The 26,143-nt window shown below is 37.7% G+C and overlaps 1 long non-coding RNA gene across 2 annotated transcripts in view; it reads right to left on the reverse strand.

The window, feature by feature from the left end:
* Window positions 1-24,911: 24,911 nt before the first annotated feature.
* Window positions 24,912-26,143, reverse strand: part of LOC142097080 (uncharacterized) — a 41,681-nt gene continuing 40,449 nt past the window's right edge. For both annotated transcript variants that reach the window (XR_012678118.1, XR_012678117.1), the window contains one exon: window positions 24,912-25,877. This is a non-coding gene — a long non-coding RNA (uncharacterized LOC142097080). The remainder of the gene's footprint in view (window positions 25,878-26,143) is intronic.

Consider the following 26,143-nt stretch of genomic DNA (forward strand, 5'->3'; position numbering starts at 1 on the left):
TTCATTTAAACACCCAAGGGTTTTCTTGAAGCCCGTCCCCCATATACATCCCATTCGCACTCACAACGGAAGACTAGAGAGCTCCAATGAATGTATATTCAATAACCCCAATAATTATTTTCTATTGAGATCCAAATCATGTGCGGCAGGATCAGTGGTTTCCGAAACTACCAACTATAAACCATACACACCAATCCAGACTACAACTGGCAGAATTCTTGAGGACTGTATGAATTACTTCATATCAATCCAATTAGAATAGAAAGCTTATTGATCTTTTGTTGCCCACACACTAGACACTGCACATACTTTAAATGTAAATAAAGATGTGTAACTAGCCACATGGCTGTGTCATCGTGATTAACGAGGTCATGTCAAATCCATAAAGCCCAAGACTGAAATCTACCTCCAAATCCATTATACACTCTACCATATATATTAGTATACTAGCTGAGGAACCCGGTGTTGCCTGGGTTTAAATGTTTAAGTTATTAAGCTATCAATGAGTTGGATGTAACTGTCAACATTTTAAAAATAATTAGCAATTAAGATGTCATCCAAATCCATCCAGTGGAAGGTCCAGAACAGGCTCCCTGGGTCAAAGTTCTGCCCAGTGTACACCAACGAGAGGTCCGACCAGGACCCTAACCACCCCTAAAACCTGTCCAAGATCCAGCTGGACCATCTTGTATTGGTTTCGTCCAAATCGGTGCATGGGGTGTCCGAATGCATATCCAGACAGACAAGCAAACAGACAAATGATTTTTATATATAAGATGGCTTTATAGCAGTTAAAGAGACAAATAAATTAATTGTATTGTAACTAGCAAGGTTAAAACTACTCATTTATATTTTGCATTGAGAAAACTGCCATTTTTTTAAAACTAATTTTCTGCCTCCAAAATTTGTTGACTGAGATCTTTTCTTCCGGTTCCTTCAATACAGGCCATCCCCAGCTCAAAAACTATTACGTGGAAGGTGATGGTGTTGTGCCAATATTGTACTGTGTATCGGACAGATCATGTATGTGCAAATTCACGTTTATTTTACCATTAATATTTTTTTTTCCTATCAGACATGCATTAGAGATTTCCTGAATTAAATACTAACGGATCTTAACAGGCAGCTCCCAGACAAAATGGCCTTTTGACTAATTCAGTGCACGCGGGTCTCCATTCATACTGACAGGATAACATCTCTCTCAATATTACTTAGCTAATGAAGGAATAGATCTGCTGAGAAGTTCCTCAGAGGCTCATTTTCTTGAATACAGTAGTAAAAGTTAGCTGATGAATGACCCAAACTGCTTAATATGTTTCTACTTATAACTTGCGAGCAGTAAGGCGTATCTGCAAGACTACGGGAGAAGATATACTCAAGAGACTTCCGTGTCCTTGTAGGTTGTCAGAGTCAATGAGCCAGGTTTATTTTAAATGGCTTCTTAAATGAACATTTATTTTGTGCCAGTAACACGTTTTTGATTAACAGCTCCTTTTGACTAATTTGCTTCCCAAAACAGGCCAATAAAGGACTCGTTTAAAACATAATTAAAAGCATGTTATTGCTGGTAGTTAATACTGATTAAAACAGGCATTAAGACAATTATAGTTGGAAGGAATGTAAGCTCCCTGTAGTTAGTAAAGAATAGACAAACTCTTTGAGAATTATTCATTGGGTAGAGACTGGCATTTTCCACTTAAATCCACACCTGTTCTCCGGCTGTATAGAAGGAGCTCGGTATTTAGTGGACTTCTCTGATTGGTGTCAAGCTTTTAAGGTTCCAATACATCATGGACTTTTGACCATCATGTCAAGTAGGTTATCTTAGAACTGATTGGCCACAAATGTAGTGTGTCAGGCCCAAAAGATTGCTGATCCTGAACAACATCTACAACGGGATCATTCAGATGTAGAGCTGGACAGCAAGTAAAGCCATACTAACTGTGTCTTGTCTGAGGTGTCGGATTTTACAGACTTGGCCATACATGTGTTGTCCAATCTTCCAATCTGACTGAGGTCTGGTTGGTGGATAATCATCATCATCAGCAGATATTTATATAGTGGCACTAATTCCGCAGCGCCCATTGGAGCTTACAGTCTAAATTCCCTAACATACACACACACACACACACACACACACACACACACACACACACACACACACACACACACACACACACACACACAGACTAGGGTCAATTTGAAAGCAGCCAGTTAACCTACTAGTATGTTTTGCAGTGTGGGAGGAAACCAGAGCACATGGAGGAAACCCACGCAAACACGAGGAGAACATAGAAACTCCACACAGATAAGGCCATGGTCAGGAATCGAACTCATGACCCCAGCCAGTGCTGTGAGGCAGAAGTGCTAACCACTGAGCCACCATACTGGGGTGACATCTTCTATTCTTGGCAATGTGGCGCTGGCCTGTGACATCATAACCAAGCGCCACACCCCCAGCCCATTACAATCATGGAGGAGCACACCTTACCTTCACAGGTAAGCTGCTATCTGCTCCCCTCCATATCACTCACATTAATGATGTCACTCAGTTTTAGGCACACCCTACAACATTTACGCACTAGGCAACCTAGGTTCGTCTAGGGGCAGTGCCACCCCTGGCATCAGGGTGTGCAAACTGATTTCCTCAAGTAGTGACTGCACAATAGGTGTGTTAAACGGGCCCAGATACTAAGAAAGGAGGAGAACCAGACTACTGCCCAAAGGTGAGAAACATATTTTTACCACACCTAGTATTAATCCCCCACACATCCCCCAGACATAGTTAGAAAAGCATCGTGAACGACACAGCATAATAGAATACTCTAAAAAAGTAATCACTCTGTTTTCAAACTAAACTACATTACAACAAACGTGAACTGAAAGATATATCCTTGATTTGGGCATATATTATATTTCAGGATGACTCACATTAACCATTGATAGATGTTCTCCTGACAAACAAAAACCTTCAGTCGTGTTTATAAAAATGTCTCTCATCTGTCACTGAGCTGGAAAATAAACGTACAATGTAAAGAAAATATTGTAGATATAAAAATATTGCGGGACTAAAATGTCACAGAGTAAATGAGCCTGAAGGTTATTTTATTGGAAGTTCCTGCAAATCACACAGGTTGGCTCAAATCTTCCCTCCTTGCGGGATCAACTATTTGTACATGTGAAAAATATATTTTTCTTTGAAACCCATTGTAAGTGCATTTGACTGATTATTATCGCTGCATGTGATGCCGTGTTGGACGGGAGTGTTCATTTCAGTTCTGTTTTAGATCAGATCTCATTGACTATCTGTGTGTCATGCCAAATCCAATATTCTTGTTTGGAGGGAGAGTGGGCTGAATTTCATTTAGAACCTTGACATCAATTTTAATTATCTAAAAAAAAAAATATTTGCCATTATAATCCTTCAAAACTGCGTAGAGCTTGGAAAGGTCTTATCCTGGAGATCTTTCATCTTAAAGATTATAATTTGCAGCCACCAGAAGTCTTTCACAAAAGTGCAAAATATGCGCTTATTTTTGCACGCAGTTTTGCACAGATTTGCATATGAAGATCGTGTCTGTGGTGGGTGCATTTTTTGATGAGAGGAGCTTTAGGTATTTCTCCTGAATTAAGGCTACATGCAATAATGTGCCTTGTTTTCACCTGTATGTAACAATTCAGATTTTGCTTTGCAGGCTGAAACAATGACATATATATAATATACATAGATATATATATATATATATATATATATATATATATATATATATATACAAGTTAACCCGTGCATGATACTCATGCATTCTAGTCAAATCAAGCTACTTAAGGTGTTAAAAAGGTTCTTGTCATGCATTTGGGCCATAGCCCAGGCCTCCTCAGGGGAAGAGCGTTACTTCCCGACGCAAGTGCCCTTATTTAACGTGGTTTTGTCCACATGTCACCACCTCATCATTTTTCTCCATAACCTCATCCTTCATCTTTATCGCCACATCTATCCAGATGTCTATCCAGACACAGGGATCTCTCTCAGCGGTCCTGAGTATCACACTCCTCTCGCTCTGTCACCCCCGGCAACCACCAACCACTCCCAACTGTCACTTCTCCTTCAAGAAATATATATATTTTTTTTAAAAATCTTTATAAACACTTTTAACAATTAACAAATTAAATTAACAAATTAAAAACATCTTAGTATACCAAATTTCAGCCCTTTCTGAGTTTTTTTCCCACACACACTAAGAATTTAGTAGGTCAGTGTATAACTCCGCCCAGCAGGTGGCGCTGCAGCAAATTTCAGCCCTTTCTGAGTTTTTTTTCCCCCACACACACTAAGAATATAGTAGGTCAGTGTATAACTTCACCCAGCAGGTGGCGCTGCAGCTTGTTGTTTTTTTTCCCACACACAGACACACGCCACTAGGCTTTTATATAGTAGACATAGATATATATATATATATATATATATATATATATATATATATATATACACTATATTTATAGATATAGATTTTTATTTATATTATATCTAGAAACACAAGTGCAGTGTCTTATATATATATTCATGTATTTTAATAGAAATGAAATTCACCAGTATGGACAGTATGTTGTGCTCAGTACTTGGGAACTTCAGTGCATATTCTCATGCTCTTTCTGTCACAGTATAAGCCAAAACAATTGATCTCATTTCTTGGTATGTTGGCTTTCAGTGCCGGTTTACAACTAATGGGCTCTTAGTGTGTGAAAGTCAATAAACTTAGTTTTGTTTTTCTGATCCCTTTGAATTTGCCTAATTTTCAGCTTCCAAAGAAAATGACAAAAACAAAATTAACTAAATCTGTATTGAAATTATTGGTGGTGACTTTACAGTTGTTTTAGAACTACTGGTCCCATAATGCACTGTCAGACAGAGGTAGACACTGAAGTAACACACAAATTCAGGGAAAACATAATGATTCAATATATTGGAGATAGGGAGTAGACCATAATTGCCAACTTTGAACACCTGTCCTGACCGCGTGCGGCATTGAATGGCGGGAACGGGGCTTAATGCAGCAATGGCATCATTAATACGCACCTACACAAGTGTCCGGGAGGGTGACTGCTCTTCCGGGAGAATAGGATCAATGATTGATGCTATATAAATAAACAATATTAATGTGTTGGATACTGAATATGTTTTCAAGGCACAATACATTACCAGTCAAGTAGACAAATGACTATGTAAAAGTACTGTTTTAGTTGCAGTATAGGATCTATTTTGAATCATTCTTGGGACATAATGGTTCTTGGATAATGCCCTTTTCTTAAATTCAGATACATAAAATATAATAAATGATGTTTTGAAATGACCAATGTATTTCCCCTCATTAAACTTTAGCAGAGCTCCTCACAGTGAGTTTTAGGAGAAGGCACTTGGTTATTGTGTCTGTGTGGGACGTTCTTACCAAGAAACTACAAAGCTGCTTACTTATTTTTTTCTGATTTCAGAACGTCTTGGATAATGGGTTTGCTAATAAACGATCCCATGCCTACAGTGTGTATGGTTTTATGTTAATCGTATTTATTTTTTCTTTTCGACTTCTTTCCTTTCAACTTTTTGCTACTTTTTATACCCAGTTAATAATGAAAGGACGGGGGTTGGATAGATGGCCATAAACATATAGGATGGAGCTAAGTTTAGGATGCATTTACTCACAATTCCTAGGTCTGTGTTGTATCTAAATGGAATAGTTTATGGGAAACTGGGTATACTTTTTTTTATTTTTTTACTACTATTGTGTATTTTGTTTTTGCTTTTTTCACCTTTGCAATCTGGCTGGACTGAAATGCAATATGTAGTCTTAACCTCAGGTATCCAACTCCCATTGTCCCATAGATTGTAAGCTTGAGAGCAGGGCCTGCTCGTCTCTTTGCCTGTTTTACCCAGTTTGTATATTACTGTGTTTTTCCCCAATTGTTAAGCGCTACAGAATATGTTGGCGCTATCTAAATAAATGTTGATGATGATGATTGCGTAGCTAAATAAAAGTTTTGTCTTTGCACAAGTTATAACCTACATTGGCTTAAAGGCATCATTCTAATGCTCTCTGATAAATTAGAAATATTAAATAGAAATGTATTATTGTTTGACCGTGAGAATTCAGCCAGCAATTTTCACGTGTTATCTTTAATATTTCCATTTGTGTCTGTTTAAGGAAACTCTCGGCCTCATGGCATTGTTAAGTAAACAACTTTGCTCTCGGTTCCACCATAGTGCGTGTATTTACATTCTGCATTCTCTGCAACAAAGCTCATCACTTGCTGTCTCCTTTCTTACGAACAATAATTAAGTCGTGAAAGGAGTGAGCCCTCCATGTATTAAAACAATTAAACCGGCAGGCTACAGCAATAACATTGAAAGATGGCAATAAAGGGCAGTCAAGTCTGAGGAGTTTACAGGGTAGTTTTTGTTCAAATTTATTCTCAAGGTCCTCCCTCATGTCACATTTACATTATAATTAATCCAGCAAAGTATAGATCAACGCTGCTAGTGGGACTCAGTAATGTTCCCTACATATATTGCCACAAAATAACTAATAGAAAATATTTATATCGTTGTGTCCTCCTCAGCCCGTATCAGAAATACCTGTTTACAGAAGTGTCAAATTGCAGCACAAATGTCATTTCATAATGTCACGTGCACCTGGATTGACAAGTAATCGGGGCTTGATTTTCCAATAGCCTGACTAGGCTGCAGCCTAGGGCGCGAGGCTTTTGGGATGGGGGTGAAAAATTGTGAGAGAGAGAGGTATAAACTAAAATTCATTTTGAAATATAAGAGAATATCTGTTCTCCAAAGTAAAAAGAAAACATGAAAGAAAAATGTAGAAAGGTTTTAATGTTGATGAATTCCCATGGTAAAGACTGAAGACAATGAGTCCTCCTCGAACGGGCGCTTGAGGATAAACAAGTAGGAGCGACAAGGATGATGACAGTTGCAGACATGACAGTCCCCTCCCACCTCACATCTTCACTCTCAGTCATACTTGCCAGCTCTCCCTGAATGTCAGGGAGACTCCCTGAAATAGGGGTGATCTCCCTCACTCCCTAAAGAGTCTGGCATTCTCCCTGATGCTGAGCCAGTACAAGACGTGGTTGGCTTCGCCATCTGTGGCATGATGACACAGTTCAGAGATTGTGTCCTATGTCCATGTATTGATGCCTATGGAGGTGGCCATTTTAATGGAGACCAAGATTTAATCAAAGACTGACAGGGAAGACAACATGACTTCAGTAATGGAGACAGAAATGTAAAAGACACTTCAGTCTCTAGAGATTCATTAGCTGCTTTTCTTTAGCGCATAGTTGCTTACTCTCCCGGAGTGTCCGGGAGACTCCCACATTTCTGGGAAACCTCTCGGGAGAGCAGGGCCACCTCCCTGTTCTCGCCCCCAGCATGAGATAAGTGGCGGGGCTTAATAATGCAAATATTGCGTCATTTTGGCCCCACCCCCTGCGGTTATTGGCCAAATTTGTGACAATCGTTTAGTGGGTGTTGCCAAAATGATGCGATTCGTCAAGCCCCGCCCCCACACGCCCCCCTCCCCCGGGACCTCCCTGAAGCCAACGAGGAAAAGTTGGCAAGTATGCTCTCAGTTGTGCTCACGCATACCTCTTTCCTTCTGTATAGTTCTGGTTTATTTATTTTTAAATCAAGTATTTTTTATTAACCTTTTGCATTGCAAAACAAAAAACAAACTAAGTAGTACTGAACCTAAATATTACGGTAATTACAAGCAACAAGAAACTATAGGTACGAAGGAATAGCAGTCCATTTCCTAGAAAATAATGGGCTGAATTTATCCTGATAAATCATTACTAATGTGTTACATTTGCTCTAGAAGGCAAAGAATCCCTTTAATAATATGTTTTTGTTTCTTAACTACGGACTACAAATAGACAGAAATGTATCATATGTCCAATAATAAGCTGTTCTCTGACTAATGGCGGAAACATGATTGAGATGTTTCTAGTACAGAAACATGAACGGTATATGCTTCACTGCGAGGTTTACACTTCCTAAGTAAGATAAATAAACCTCTGTCAAATGAATGTATTTGAAATTTAACCAATGGAAAATACTATGATCACACAGATATATATACTCATATCATCTTCTCTTCCATCGACTAGAAAGTCAAAAAGAAAAAAAAAATCTTTAATATTGATCCTCAGAACAGCTTGTGCCATCATTGCAATGAAGTAATTGATGACATTATAAATATACACATTGTAACTGGTTTTAGCCCTTACAAATTCAAATGCAAAATGAGATTTTTGCTTTTAGTAACTTTCTTAAGAAATAAATTAAAGCACTGTAAGCAGATTACATGTAAGGTTCGAGCACAATTTTATTTGCAAATTTCATAGACACCCGGCAAATCATTACCCGCGGAGGACGCCTCAATAAACGCACTCTACTTATCTCTGTCATCTCGATATTGAAATATGCTCCGCAAAATGATGGTGAAATTCAGCCGGCACAATGAGTTGTGTCAGTTATTTGTGATTCCTTGTAGCTTTAGAAATATAATTTCACAAAGGAGTTTGGTTCTATATGGAAAATCTCTGTTCTTGTTGCATTTTCATCTTTAAAGCCTCTGATATATTCTGTGTTTCGATGGTGGCGCTACTGTCAAGACACTGTGATAAATGTATAAATATTTTTCAATAACACTGATTTAAAACAAACTTTATTTAAGACATTCAGTGGAAGTGTGTCAAGCTGGAGTCTAAAGATGATGCAACCAAACACACAAGCTATTTTAGCAAAAACATATATATAGCGGGCCTTATGTAGAGTAGGATGTAAATGATGCCAAAAGCATAGGCATAAGTTAGGTACGTTAAAATGACACAATTTACATAGTGTGCAGATGCGCATGTATTTTAAGATATGTTCTCCTCTGCGTAGTACGCAAATTGCACATGTTTTAGCTGAAAGCGTATAATATATTAATAGAGTGTGTTTTGCGCAACTAGCCAGAAAAATTTAAAAGTAAGTAAATTTAAAAAGGAGTCCCCTCATCATTCCTACCCTGTAAATGTCAGCATTCAACCTGCTGACATGAAAATGTCGGCAGGCTAAATGCCAAAATTTGCAATGTGTGGACAGGTGCACAATGTCGTCAGGTGCAAAACGCGGGCATTAAAAAAATGGGTTGTTCTGTTGTACATGGGGTTGTCTTCACTGCTTGGTCTAGTGTCTTGTCAGGAATTCTTTCAGGATACACAAACGGGACCCTTTGTGATCTTGGCTCAAGTGCCAAGCAGTCGAATCTCTCAAACTTGGACAACCCATGTGCGTGGCCAAACTAACAGATCATGTCTTCCTGTACTGGTGCCGATTGGCTGGTTTGGCTCACGTTTGACTATCATTACATAAGAGTAAATTACATCAACCAATGTTTTGTTAAAGGCACTGTATATTTCTTGAGACACTAAACACATGAATATGAACATACCACAATAAATTGTTCATAAAAAAAATTGGGCAGCACGGTGGCTAAGTGGTTAGTACTTCTGCCTCACAGTGCCGGGGTCATGAGTTCAATTTCCGACTTTGGCCTTATCTGTGTGGAGTTTGTATGTTCTCCCCGTGTTTGCGTGGGTTTCCTCCGGGTGCTCCGGTTTCCTCCCACACTCCAAAAACATACTAGTAGGTTAATTGGCTGCTATAAAAATTGACCCTAGTCTCTCTCTCTGTCTGTTTGTGTGTCTGTGTGTGTGTGTGTGTGTGTAAGTTAGGGAATTTAGACTGTAAGCTCCAATGAGGCAGGGGCTGATGTGAATAAGTTCTCTGTACAGCGCTGCGGAATCAGTGACGCTATATGAATAAATGGGGATGATGATGATGATAAATAAAAATACTAAACAAAAAAACATACCTGAGATGTAGGTTTGAGTATTGTTGCGACTCTTTTCTGAAATGTATTCGCCTTACTCAGACATCTTTGGATATTGTGGTAAAAACAGATTTAATTAAATTACCGTTCCTAAACTTTCACGATTAATTATTCCCTCTTCTGTTCCTCTAACGTGCAATTTGTCAAATTATTTATGAATACCACAAAAAAATCTAATTCACTCACATATTTTTTTTTCCCCCTCAATAACTTCCATATTTTTTCAGGTTGCAATCAAATGACAACCTTGGTATTAACATTACAACCTTCATGTTAACATTATTTTTTTTATGCCTGTAGTCATTTATTTGAAACTTCAAGACCACAAAATTTTCTTCTTCGGCTATGACCTTCCTCAAGTATTATCTGAACGCTGTCCAAGTCGTTTAAATGGTACAAAATAAAGTGCATAGAAAATCAGGAGAATATTCTTGCAAGACATGATGGAGACATAGCTAATTTCCTGCTGAATATATCAGTGTAATGGATACCTCGAAGAAGCAATATTACATTAAATGGTTATAAACACTTGAATAAACTTCAAGGAAGTAGTTACTCATAAAAGAAGGATAATATTTTGCTCCACTAAATGATATGATAATTGGTATTTCCTCTTTAGTACCAGTACATAACAGGCTTAATAATATGTAGCCTCAAGGAACATTGTCTCCGATATTATATCTTTCCAAAATAATAATTACAATGAATTAAATCCGTCAAGGTTGAGTGAGCTGTATTTAAAAAAAAAAAGAAAAAGAAATATACAAATAGGTCAATTTGGATCACGGATCAGAGCAAGAAATAGTATTTAAGTAAATTGTTTAACCGTTTGCCGCAGCCCTACACTCCGGATTCCTTCAGAGCCTATATTAAATTAACAGATATACAGATATGTATTGTGCATATTGATCAGAACTCTTTTGATAACGGAACCAGCAGGTTATCATCTGAACATATCCTGAAAACAAACATTTACATAGAAGTCCGAATTGGCGGTGTTATACTGCATATGTACATGTATGAAGGTTCATTAATGATGACAATCACATGTTCTCAGTCATTCTACTTAATTCAGTTCAATCATATGGTTATCAGTTAGTATATTAGTTGTTATTATACCCAGATTACTTAGGATCTGACAATGTAAGTAAAAACCCATAGGAGATTCCAATAAGATAATAATAATAATAATAATAATAATAATAATAATAATAATAACGATTATGATGGTGATAATAATAGTATACTAATAATAATGACCATGCTGCTGATGCTGATGACAATAATGATGATGATAATAATAATAATAGTACTAATAATAATAATGACCATGCTGCTGATGCTGATGACAATAATGATGATGATAATAATAATAATAGTACTAATAATAATAATGAAAATGCTGCTGCTGATGTTGATGATGATAATAATAATAGTAATAATAATAGTAGTAGTAATAACAAATTAATAGTAAAGATAATGCTGTTGCTACTGATGATGATGAGGATAATAATAATAATAATAATAATAATAATAATAAAAATGCTGGTGATGTTGTTGATGGTGATAATAATAATAATAATAATAATATTATTAATAATAATAATGATACTACTACTACTACTACTAATAATAATAATAATGATACTAATAATAATAATGATACTAATAATAATAATAATAATAATAATAATGATACTAATAATAATAATAATAATAATAATAATAATAATGCTGATGATAATAATAATAATAATAATAGTGAAAATGCTGCTGCTGATGATGAAAGGATAATAATAATAATAATAATAAGAAGAAGAAGAAGAAGAAGAAGAAGAATAAAAATGCTGGTGATGTTGTTGATGGTGATAATAATAATATTAATAATAATATTAATAATAATAATGTTTTGGGGAAGAAAACCTTAAATTGATCTAATATAGAACCTGTCTATCTCCAGCTCTCCACCCAGCATGGGAGGCCTGGTCATACATTTTGAGGTACATAATACATTTTGCACACGCATGCAAATAAATGTGGGGTGATTATGTAATATAAGTGGGGAACCAAATAGCAAAAAATCAACAAAGCCACAGTTTTATTATTGCTCCACCCCCCCCCCCCCTTACTCCCACCCTGAGGTCAGTCACCTGGCTGACTTTGACTGGTCTCTTTCTTAGTTTCTTAGTTTTACAGAATGTGTTAATGCTAATTGTTCAGATCCCGTGGAGTTTATACCATCATGGCCTCATATTCCCACATTGAAGGCTGAAGGTCTTTATTTTCTCTTTAGATTATGGAAACTGCGCTATTCACAACTCAGACAGGTTACATGTCATAGTTACAGTAGCTTACAGTCCAATCAGCAAACATAACCTATGTAATAAGGATTGCTTGAGAAGGCCTGCTGGGATGGTATATAAGACAGAGCTCACCAGGAGATACTTAACCTGGAAATCAAATATTATTCTTATCTTTTATTTATAAGGTTCCACAGGGTTTCTGCATCGCCGTATTATTCAAATATCACGGTTGTTATCAGAGTTTATGGAATTCAATTTCCTGGGAGGTGCCGCGGAAGTGTCTCCAGAGCGTTAGTGATGGCGCTCCGCAGTGATGATTCTTCTTCACACCTCATAGATTTGCGCAGGAAAATCAGTGATGTTCGGGTCCTGCAGTACCCGGAATTGAGCGCAGTAAGACATGGCAGTGAATTGAATTCCCTTCTATGAGTGCAATTTAAAATAAACATGATATGTAGAGCGAGAAGATACATTTAAATTTTAAGGGAAGACGATTGAAAATTAGATAAACACTTTTTATTTTATTTGTCTTCAAATTCTTCAAGGAATGCTCATAATATGAGTTGTGATTTTAAGGTGTATTGCCAACAGTCAATATATTCATTGACTGAAAAAGTAAACCTAACTTTCATCATCATCATCTCTTTATATAGCGCCACTAATTCTGTAGCGCTGTACAGAGAACTCACTCAGTCCTTGCCCCATTGGAGTTTACAGTATAAATTCCCTAACATACATACACAGACAGAGAGAGAGACTAAGGGCAATTTTAATTGCAGCCAATTAACCTACCAGTATGTTTTTGGAGTGTGGGAGGAAACCGGAGCACCCGGAGGAAACCCACGCAAACACGGGGAGAACATACAAACTCCACACAGATAAGGCCATGGTTGGGAATCGAACTCATGACCCCAGTGCTGTGAGGCAGAAGTGCTAACCACTAAGCCACCGTGTTGTCCACATGTAAGTAACAAAAAAAGTAGATGTCAGTAAGAATCAAACTCATTCTGACAATACAATAATGCCCACAGGTCATAAGGATTATTTTGTTGAGTTGTATACTCAATTTTCACCATCTCAGTCCCCCCCATTTTTTTATAGATGCTGATTTGTTTCACTTTGTGTTAGATAAATGATAAAGATTTTATTTTTATAATTGTATTTTTTGTTTTAGAATTTAGATATTTTGATTCTTGTACTTCATTGTACAACTTCTCAATGTTATAAGAATCATTGCAATTGACACCCATTAAATCCATATCTTCCTAGCAGACCGAAATGTTTTCTTAGTAGAAAATGGGGACTAATGGTCCGCCTCATGTACGGCATGTATGTGTACTGTACACTAACACAATTTGGCATCATTAAGTGCATTAAAGGTTCACAGATCTATAGTCTCTTATGTCAAGTATTTACATACCGGGCACTTGAAGCTTGAAAGGAGATGTGATTTGTTGCCAAAGAGCATCAGGAATCAAATTCAATTGTTAGTGTTTAAAAGATTTTCCTGTTTATTTCTGTAAATGTTGGAAATAAACAATGTCAGTTCAAAGTAAACTCCAAAGTACACGTTCTCCGCAGAGATGATTGTACTGCAAAGTTTTAGCATTGTTGAAAAAAAAAGAAAGAAATCCCTTTGCAGCCCAACCTTTGTGGGGACGACGAGCATGTGTGCAAAATCAAACAACTGCCCGACTCCTTAAGATCCGTAGAGATGTCACATTTACATTATAATACCAAAATCATTTCGAGACCAGGTTAGTTGGAAAAGAAATATACTAGCACAAATGAAAACATCAGTTCTGAGGAGGCATTTTTTGATGAAAATTGGCTTGTTGTAAACAAATGTCTACTCTGTGACATTACTGATTACAGGAAGATTGAATTTAATCTTTAGTATTAGTAACATTTATTTACATAGCGGCAGCGTACTCCATGGCGCTTTTCAATTGGGAGGAAACAGGAACAAAACAATAAAAAGACAAAGGAACAGACCAAGACGCTCATAAGCTTGCAGTTTATTGGACCTTAGGAATTGTTTCACAAGATTTATTTTTTTATAATTATTTTTAACTTATTTATTTTGAAAGGTCATTAAAGTTGACAGTTATAAACAGCGGAGTAAAATAAATGTAACATATATATGACCATGTTTTCTGATAATCTGTGAAAGAACATAGCTTAATAAATATATATGCTTAATAAATATATGAAGTACCAGAACCTATCTATATGTGCAATTCCATAGTCTAAGGAATTCAGATATCACTGCGCCTGAAAGTTTCAGGAAGAGAAGAATGAACCAGATGTAATGTAATACTCTCAATCTCAGTACTTGTATATCACTCAGTTATTAATAGTAGTGGATCTTCGTACCAAATGGAAGGAAACAAAGAGTTTATCTGACAATATCCTGAAGTTGCCTCTTTGTGAATCAATCTTCGATCTGTAGAGCTCACCAAGAGATAGTGACACAAACAAGCACTATATTGTATGGTAGATATAGAACCAACATTAATGTACAATAAAAGAGTACACATACAAATTGATAGATTTAAAGTCCTTTTGTGTCTGGAACAGTCCTGGGAAAGTTTTTCTCTCCAAAAGAAATCCGGGTTTGAAGACACAGGCACCGGCTCAGAGAAGATCATCAGCAGATAACCAAAACCCCAAAAGGGGAATAAACCCTACGCATTTTGTCTTGTAGAAAATACTTCTTAAGGGGGATGCCAAGCAAGTTTAAACTTTATTTTAAAGTACGCTGGCCCCCTTCTCTTGCCACATGGGCCAAAACAGACAGTGAAAAATCTGCAGAGGATAATTAAATCTATTCCTCTAAGAGAGGAATCTATTTTGCTGACAGTCTGCAGGTAAGGGCTGCAGATCGGGATACACACAGGTATATCACTGCACCTAGGTTCAGAGGCATACAGGTCTAAGACATGTGTAACAGAAGCCTATGTTACACATTAAGTCTGCAGGTACAGGCTGCAGACAGGTTTAATACCCGCACAGTCTTTCCCATAGCGCACAAACACACAGGTGCACCATATGGGTGTTATTGATTTGCTGTCTGTGATTGGTTTGCAGTGTTCAGGTGAAGGATAAAAGACTGTATTGTTCACTTGTACATGGCGACCGATGCTAAACAGTGACCGGTGTCTAGGAGGTTTATATCTAGCCAGTGATAGGTTGCCTGGTGTCATTCTGATGGAAAGTGTATGCTGTCTTACTGTGAAGGAACAATAAAAGCACTGTTTTGAGCAAGAAGTTGTCTGTATGTGTATCACCAGAAGGGTAAATGTCACAATATATATTACATGTCTACCCACTTCCATGGCTCAGAAACAAAGGGTTAGATTAATTTTAGTTTTTATTTTCATACTTATTTTAACCATCCAAGTGACCGAATCACAGAACCCTCTAATGTGTAACACATATTGCCAGCACTTATAAATTCTGTATAATCTAGACCTAATATAATACAGATTGCTTAGTATCTTTTATTGCTGATATGCAGGGGAGACCTGAAACAAGTCTCCCCTGCAACCACATAGACTTCTTTTAGCTAGGGGAATCCCGGGGGATGTCCCTGTTATGACATCACAGCAGAAGCATGACACTTTTTGCTCATTAAGAGCACAACATTGATTTTGTTAACTGACAGTCGAGGGTTCAGCGACAACATTACATGCCATAAACACATACCCAGAATATTAAACTGATGGTATGTCAGTTACATTTAGAAACAGGCTTGATGAGATTAGGTTAAATCTAGGTATAATTTTATTCCTTTACAGAGTAAGTGTTATTTCATAATGTTGCAGCCCAAAGAAATGTTGGATTGTGGCAAAAAAAGCACCCTTTTTTAAGGAAATAAAGGTATTTATTCAGAGAGTTCCGTAAATAAGATAAGAACAAGTCCGCATTGTTGCTCTGTCAAATGTTGTTTAATATATTTATTTTTCGCAGGCACGATGCTATCATGGAGACACATCAGAATAAAATAACGTGACCTCGCCGACCGGAGGTTTACAGATGTCTTAGCAAGACAGAAAAAATGGTGATTCGAAAAAGGTGGCTTTGTTGAATGTTCCCCCAGGCCGTTTTATTGACAAGGATGACAATGGTCTCGAGATGCACCATTATCTGTGTCCAGCTCGTAGACTTCAAATAGCTGCGTTCAGTCCCTGTCAGAATAAGAAAATGCCTCTCAAAACACACAAGGCTTGTTTCATTTTGTTCAACTAGGGTTATTTTTTTTATTTTTTTTTTAAAAAGCCGGGGTCAGTCTGTGTATTTTGTGCCCTGAGGGGAGATGTTAAAAGGAAAAAGTATATCAAGCTTCAATATGACGGCAAGACTTTAAGTCTGTATTAATGACCAAAATAAGGGGAAAACAGAAGTGTACAACCAGTCAAAGAAAAATAAAGCTAACACTTAAACTTCTCCATTTATTTCCTATTTCTTAGTTTGAAAACTCTCTTTAAAATGTTTACATACACAGTATATATTAGTGTTTTCTTTTGTTGATGAACGGATTATATGCTACTGATCTAAACTTGTTTTTTCTTATTGGTAAATATTTATTTTATTAAAGCAATATACTAATAGTGTGTGCGTGTTTTGACAGTGTGTATGAGTGCGTGTGTGTGCGCTAATTTTGTTTTGGTATAACATGAAAAAGAACGGCAACAGAACCACAGATTTTGGTGATAGGGATAAAAACACATATCGGGGGCTCATGTTAAATTAAACGCAAATTGCGTTCTGGCTGTTGAAGTCAAATAATTGGATAAGAACATTTCAAAATAATATCTGTCAATCTTATTGTCTATGTCTGAAATTATGCGAATAGCACGCTATGGCGTGGAGGAGCGTAATTAACCACCCCATGTGCGAACACTTATACACACATTTACACAAAGACATACACTTGTAATTAGTTCATATTAAAATTAGCTGCAACACATAGTTATTTATAATGAAATGTAGCAGAATTTATGGTTAAATATTATAATGGTATGTACACTTTAGTGAGATCTAAGCTTCAGGATACAGGAAACATATCATGTCTGGTATCATTCTAATCCCCTATTTATCCGCAGACGTCTGGTTCAATCGCCTAAAGTATCGCGCCTTGCGTATGTTAGATATGGATTATAGGGAATAAATGATCAGAATGGTATTGTCTGTGTAACGTAAATAGACCAGTTTGAACTAGTTTTCGGCGGGAATATTAGTATGCATCTTCTGGAGAGCTGACCCCCACCCTTGGAAGGCATCGTTTGAACTGGCCAATGACCTGCATTACACTGGACCTTCCTGCAGCCTGAACCTATGGAAACATGCCAAATCATTTATATTGTTTTCATTGTATCATTGACTGTATATAAGCAGGAGCTCTGGGACCAGTAGTCAGTCACTTTGACCACAGACTTCAGGACTGAATGACTGTATGCTGGATCCAGGGTGCCTGCCAAGTAACGGCTGTGCTTATTTTATTTAGATTGTTACTTTGCTATTTGCTATTAAATCGCATTGTGTTTTGGCACAACATAACTGGAGGTGGACAATCGTTATTGGATTGTGACTAGAATTACATAACATGGAGAATAATAATTTTTTACTTCTGCACAAGTGCACGAAGCACTTTATCTGAAACTAGTGGTTTGCGCACATGATCAGATATAAAAAAACATATTATATGTCAGGAACGCAATTGGCCTTCAACTCAACATAAGCCCCATAATGAGAGATAATAAACAAAACCCATGCTGGATTGTGGAGCTTGCACTAAGATAAATAGAACCATATTGGATCCACCACCTATTGAATCTGCTCCTAAATAATGTACAATGGGCCTGAGTCATTAAGGAGAGCAAAGCAAAAAAAAAAAAAAAGAGTAACTTTGCACCTTGGCAAAACCATGTTACATTGGAGGGGAGGTAAATTTAAAATGTAGGGACAGATTTATAGTTGGGATAGGGCATGTCCTAGATCAACTTTACTGAGAGGGAGCACCGTGTGGTGAGAATGGCTTCACTGTGGCCCCTACCCAGATTTTACTATGGGGCCTGGCTATGCACTGTTCTGCCCCTGGTTTTTAACCAATTTTGCAGAATCGTTTTGTTCTTGGTTTCTGGCTTTCAATGGCACAACATGTCCCTTCCCTGGGCTCTAACCACCATTAAAAACTGCAAGTAACCCTTCATCAGAACTTTGTGGGAGCTATGACGATATCAGATGCACATAGAAACAAGATACTGAGAATTACATACAGAAAATTCTCAGATTTTTGTACCAATTAGACAAAACAGTTCGAGAAATGATATGTGGCTGGTTCCAGCATCTCTACTGAGGATTATTATAATTATTATTGGATATATATATATAAGCCTAGTGGCGTGTGTTAGTCTGTGGGTGTGTGAAAAAAAAAAACCAAGCTGCAGCGCCACCTGCTGGGCGGAGTTATACACTGACCTACTAAATTCTTAGTGTGTGTGGGGGAAAAAACTCAGAAAGGGCTGAAATTTGGTATACTAAGATGTTTTTAATTTGTTAATTTAATTTGTTAATTGTTAAAAGTGTTTATAAAGATTTTAAAAATATATATATATATATTTCTTGAAAGAGAAGTGACAGTTGGGAGTGGTTGGTGGTTGCCGGGGGTGACAGTGGGGAGTGGTTGGTGGTTGCCTGGGGGTGACAGTGGGGAGTGGTTGGTGGTTGCCGGGGGTGACAGAGCAAGAGGAGTGTGATACTCAGGACCGCTGAGAGAGATCCCTGTGTCTGGATAGACATCTGGATAGATGTGGTGATAAAGATGAAGGATGAGGTGATGGAGAAAAAGGCTGAGGTGGTGACATGTGGACAAAACCACGTTAAAAAAGGCCGCTTGCATCGGGAAGTAATGCTCTTCCCCTGAGGAGGCCTGGCCTAGCCCTAAATGCATGACAAGAACTTTTTTAACACCTTAAGTAGCTTGATTTGACTAGAATGCATGAGTATCATGCACGGGTTAACTTGTGTGTGTATATATATATATATATATATATATATATATATATATATATATATATATATATATATATATATAAATAAATATGTCCAATAATATTACTCAGTGCTGTACAGAGAAGCCAATTGACCACCTACCAGTAAGTTTTTGGCTTGCAGGGGGGAAACAGGAGCACCTATGGGAGGCCAACACAACCACGGGAAAACATACCAACTCCATATCATGGTGTGGAAGGCCTTGGTTGAAATCGAACCCTTGAGCCCATCACGGTGGGGCAACAAATTATCAAAATCTATGACTGAGTTAGGAAGGAACAGGTGGGGAAAATATTGCAAGTCTTAAATTCAATTCTTAAATGAATACAGTTATTAACCATCAACACTATACATAGTTGAATTCTGGAGAGGTGGCCAGGTTCCTCTTGGTATATAATTTGCTGGCTTCCTTAGACTCATAAATTGCCCGAACCAGTTAGGAAAACTTCATTCATGTTAATTACATATGACAATATTAAATAAAACTTTTGTGTCCAAAATTGATTAAGTTCATGAATAAAATGTTAGTTCAATTAATACTGATTTAGTTGTAAAAGATAATAAAACATACGGTTCTGTTTGCTTGTCCTGGAAGAGATCGTCGTCTCATCTCATCCTATGCAGCAAAATGGCATTTGAGACCACTAATCTAATTCACAAAGCATATTTTAATGAAACTTTTCTTTATTGACCATAACTGTGCAGAGATTAATTGCAGTGATGGATACATATGTTATAGGATTGCACAAAATCTCATAATCATATGAATGGTTCTTCTGTCATTTTGCTCAATAATTATTTGAAAATTTATGGTGTGCAGCAGGACAACCGATCAATGTGAAACGCTAATTAATGTATTAACGTAATTACTTATTGTATGACTTACTTGTGCAGGAAAACATGTCGTATTTGCTGCAATTAACATGAGGAATGTAACAAAAGTAACACATTTGTGGTTTTGGTTATACACAAACTGCGAGATGTATGAGTTACTATTGTAAGTCATTGTTAGGGAATAGAGGTTTTCTTTGATTTGATAGGGGAAGAAGCTATGATACGTGATACTGGGAAGATGGCAAATGGGCTGCTAAAGGTTCTGGTGCAGATAGAGCGAGGGGGATCCAACAGATTTGTAAGGCCGGGTACACACTACAGAAATTTTCTCCCGATGTGTTATCTAGAACGTTTTTACCAGCTACTGATAAATAAAAGTCCCGATCAGCAGCCGATTCATGTGTACACACTATACACGTTTTACAAGGTTTACCTTCAGATCTGTGCTCTTCATTTGTCATAACCGAAAAGAGTATGACTCTGCAAACTCTTTGGAGATCTTGATTGTGAGTGCAGGATTGGAACAACGTTGTTCTAGCGATGAGTGAGATTTTTAGTCCAGTTTAAAAAACTCGTCCAACGATTCGATGTGCTTTGGAATGATCATCGTTCATGTTTGCAGTGTACACACTACTGTGATATCGGACCAACCGGACGTTTATCGTCTGATTGGCTCGATAATCAGCTGAAAAAACTGTAGTGTGTACCCAGCCTACGGAGCAGAGTTGCATTTAGGGGTGGTGCTGCTCTTGTCATTTTACATGAATATACCCTAAACCCTAAATTAGTTTATTTATACCCAAAGTGCTTATTTCTTATATCCAACACCACACCCTACATTATTTTTTACTGGGCAAATCAGGTGGTTGGTTAAGGTCAAGCAGTAGGGAAAGAACGCAAGTAGGAAAAAGTACATCAACTATTAATATGTAACCTCTGATCAGTGCACAAGCCATCTATGGTTATGTATTAAGCAGTGGGGTAACTCTAGCTGTGGTAGTTCTAGCTGTGCCAGTGGGCTCATGCAAAGGTGTACAATGCAGGACTGGGCACCAAAGCAAACTGTGCACAGTGTCCTGGAATCCTGGGTGGCCTCACACAGTTGTCAAGGAGCCAATGCCGGGCCTCCCTTACCTCCAAGCCTAAAAGCCGCTATACCCCCTGAACCCTTATTGTACGCCTCTGGGCCCATTTTCATTGGGTTCCAAGTAGACCTGGTTCCCTCTTACCTCCAAATTACAATGAAGTCCTATGCACAGGCAAGCCAGTGATAGTGAATGATGGAGGCTGAATGATGGAGGCTGTGTGTGAGAGGCTGCCTTGGCTGACTGCTGCTACTGCCTGCACTCTGTGGACATCATGGCAGTAAGACTCCAGACCTGCTGCTCGGGTGCTGAGAACCTAAACTGGAAATAATACAATACATATAGTTTTATAAAGTGAATACTGAAATTGTTATCTGTCTGGCAGGGCCCTCTTAACAACCTTTTGGGCCCACGGGCAAAGCAGTGCACCAGGGCCCCTATATATATATGTATATATATAAAAAAAAAAGTGGCTATATATATATGGGCCCTGCAGCCCAGGGAGGCCCGTCGGAGGCAGCACAAAAAAAAAACCTGAAAAAAAAGAAGAAAATACTTACCTTGCTGTCAGCTGGCGATCCGGCTCCCTCCCTGGTCTCCCCCACCGTCGCGCTCCGCAATGGATGTTTTAGGCGGGCGTGATGATGTCACGCCCGACATGCACTGCCAGCGCCGCACAGAGGAGGAGTCCAGGGAAGGAGCCGGATAACCAGCTGACCGCAAGGTAAGAATTTTCTTCTTTTTTTTCAGGTTTTTTTTTTGTGCTGCCTCCGATGGGCCCCCCTGGGCTGCAGGGCCCCCGGGCACCTGCCCATCGTGCCCAATGGGAAAGACGGCCCTGCTGTCTGGGGATAGTTTGCATGTAGGTCTGTAGTAGAAGTATAAGGAATAATTGAAGGGAGGAATACGGAAGATGTGATAAAGAAATCAAAAAAGGGATCAGACAGGGAAACGTAATGTAATGTTATAATGTTATATATATGTATATATTTTTTTTAAATTAAAATTAATCCCCCCAATCCTAAATTACAGGGTCGGAACAGTGCCCAATCTTAACGTTTGGGTAGGGGCCTTGCAATGCCATTCTTGCTTCCCCGGCCCCCTCAATAGAGCAGAGTTGGGGTCTCTTCTGAGCCTGCCCAGTCTGGCAACAATCATAGGAATCCTGGGGAGGAGCAACCCCGGCACCACTCCTCCTGTAGCTGCTGCAAACACTATTATTATGTCCCTGCTAAGTTCCTACTTTCTAACTCAAATCCCCTTGATACTTTTTCATAGAAATTGGGACTGGCTTATGTGCTGTATTAATCTCAGCCATCGTCTCCAGAAATGTCTGCTTGGCTCTAAACTGTGCAACCGCCATAAACATACGTCTTGTATGCTATTATGTGGTTTCTGCTTTCTGAACCTAGTTATTGTAATCTGTCACTCAACCATGGTCTATGTCTGTGTCTATTAACACATGGAAAATTATATATCTTTAAAATAGCCTCTCTGACCCCTTGACATGTTGGGAGGTATGTGACAGTATATTATCTGGCAAACATACTAGCTGCCATAAATGGGGGAGGAAGAATGGGAAAGCTTTATAAAGGTGTTGCTGAGGGTCCCTTCAAATTTTGCAAAACTGAAAAAAATGTTAATAAATAAAATGAAACAAAACTTGGTGGGTAAGTGCATTGAACCTTCTAAAAATGAAAATTGGAGGTATTGTCAGGAACAACCAATCAGATTCTAGCTATCATTTTCTAGAATTCATTAGATAAATGATAGCTAGAATCGGATTGGTTGCTTTTTAGAAGGTCTGAAAAATCTACCCCTTGATCTTAATCCTTCTAATACATATTGATAGTAATGGATTGAAATGATTTAAAGATACATGTGTTTCCAACCATAAGAATTTGTCACAATACAATGTAACAGTTATGATGCTCTTGACTTGTTCACTCAATAGAATAAAAGATACAATCTATCACACATCTGACAGGCAGGTTAAAGAGAAACTTAAGTCTCAGATCTTGATATATCTGTAACTGTCTCGAGAGATGAGAACCGTTGTAAAGAGAGAAAAACAGACTATTCAGTGGAAAGATACAATAAATATACCATATTTTACATTGCATGTGACATACAAGCTTGTTTTAATGGAAAGATGTTGCAACATTTTGAATATAAGGGGTAGAAAACCAAGAGTGATTTATGCTGTACCATTAAAATGTGACTTAACACTAAGGAGAACCTAGTGCACCTCTGTGGTTATCTGTTGATTTCAATTATGGCTTTCACATGTGAGTCCCCTTCCTGTGACTGGATGCAATTAATGTGAGCAGCCCGAACTGCATCCTACTGTAACAGATGAGAGGGCTGATCTTGTGGGAGGCAGTGATCTCTCATGTCATTGTGTAAGTGAGGACAGGGCTGCATTTGATAGGGGCAGACAGAGAGTTAGACAGTAGAAGGAGCAGGGTCCTCCATCATCACAGAAACGTGATTTGAGGTTTCTGACACAATGATGCAGGAAAATTATAATGTAAAACGTACCTCTGTATGAAACGCATAAACAACTGGTTTCCGGTTTAGCATTAAAATCCTTAGGGGGGTATTCAATTGTCAGCGAGTTTTTTCCCCCCCCCCGCGGCGTTAAAAAAATAAAAACCTCCCGCAGGTTTATGACGGCAATAGCGACCGTTTGGAGTTAGCGCAGCGGAAAAACTCATGTAATTCAATTGAAAAAGAGGGAACGCTGCCCCTGCGTGTTAAACATTGTGTTTGCAAGTTTTTAGGGGAGTTTTAACGCGGTCATTTATAATACAAAAAAAAGGTTTTGCATTAATTTCCATACATTAGATTGCATTACACATTGATAATATATACATTATAGTACTTTCTTTAGCATATTTTTTAATTGAACTATTTTTTACCATAGAATCATCTATACCATGTCAAAACACATTACTACATTCATATTTGTACCAAAAACATATATAAATATAATTAATTAGAGATTTTATCCTATTTTATTTTTTTTGTTTATTTTATTTCATTATTTTTTCACAAGAAAATCAACTTACACAAGTTAGGCATTAGTGCGAGATAAAACAGCATATTTTCCTGTTTAACGCACCGCGTTAAAAAACAGTTGAATAGTTTTTAACGTGCCTGCCTCTCGCACACCCTAAACTTTTAATAGACCCTCCACTGGAGCGCGAGAGGACCGTTTCATGAAAAAAAAACTGAGCGTTAAAAATGGAATTGAATCGGGGGTAAAGTTAATTCACTCGAAAATGATTAAAAACAGCATTAAAATGACCTAACACGGTCAAAAAAAAACCTCGCTGACAATTGAATACCCCCCTTAGAGGTAGATTTATCAAACTTTCTAAACAGGAAAAGTGGAGGTGTTGCCATAGCAACCAATCAGATTCTAGCTATCAATTTCAAGAATGTACTAGATAAATGATAGCTAGTATCTGATTGGTTGCTATGGGCAACACCTCCCCATTGTCCTGTTTAGAATGTTTGATAACTCTCCCCCTTAGTATCCTATCATATGCAATACAAGAAGGGTAGAGGAATTCAATTTTATTGAGCACTGTCCCTGGAAAAATTAGTTTTGTAGGTGTGAGCATGGGTGCTAGATATCATAATTGTAAGAGGGAATCATTGCATATTAAAGAAAAACACAAATATTTTAAATGACTTTGACAACATTTATTCCAGAATTTTACAATTATTTGTCTTGTGACTGACGTAATCTATGCTGTGCGCCATCTGTTATAATTGTGAGCAAACATCTACTACGGCATATATGGTAAGATGTAAACTGTTGCATAGATTTGCATTCCAAGACCTGTAGAAAGTCCACATGTGTCAGGCCTTATAACATCCCTGCACCTTTTTATTTTCATATATGCCCAGCAATAGGCAGATGAAGAAAATAAGACAATGCCTCCTTTCTTTAATTGCATGAGGGTTAATTAGAAAGTAAGCTCTTTTTTCCTAGTGATTATTAGGTTTTGTGAACCAGCACACACTGCGCTATTTGCCGATGACATTTCTAATTGGCCGACTGATTCCTGAATTAATTGGCCTGCTCCTTCATCTAACTGTGATACAATTTAATTAGCTGCTCACCCTAGTCATTAGCTCTGAAAGGGTTAGTAGCTCGGGGGGCTCTGCTATCCCCTAATAAGGAAACAGAGCTTAAAGGGTTAATTAATACTCTGTTAGCTCAGCGGGTAATTCAGCTATTGGTATTTAAAACCAAAGCATGTAAAAGTAATGATGCCCACTTCGCGTCAGCCTATAAAGTTTGGTAGTTTATTTTTTACTCTCCCCGCATTAAAATCGCTGCAAAGAACGATGAACTCTAAATAATTTGCCTTATGAATAAAAAATGCAATACAATACAACTTCACTTGAGCAAAGAACTCCACGTGAGCATGAATTACATGACATTTGTAATCTACATTGGTACAAGTGGTGAATTATACATAGTACATTCCATTTGTCTAAAAAATGCATGATTTGTCCTTTGTGCCGTGATGAGAGAGAGAGAGCCAGACGATTCCGATGTGCTTGTCTCTTTTACAGGTCTCCTGCTTTCTTGTCCTATTTTGAACCAAATCTGACTGGAGAGGAGTTATCTTCACTGGCTACAAAGAAATAAATCTACATTTACACTGTATATATCAATTATTGATGAGAAACTGGGAAATAATCTGTCTTATAATTCTATCAGCATTTTTCACAGGGGGTTGATTGCGAATTTAACAGACAGGTTAATATTATTATTTTAATTATTATAAAAAAAATTAAAAAATGTTGTCACGATAATGATATTAATAATAACAATATGTATATCATGATATTATTGTTTCCTGGCAAGTCCTGTGATTAGTATTATTATTAGTTTTTTTTT

This window comes from Mixophyes fleayi, chromosome 7 (genome assembly GCF_038048845.1).
Source record: "Mixophyes fleayi isolate aMixFle1 chromosome 7, aMixFle1.hap1, whole genome shotgun sequence".
Taxonomy (NCBI): Eukaryota; Metazoa; Chordata; class Amphibia; order Anura; family Limnodynastidae; genus Mixophyes; species Mixophyes fleayi.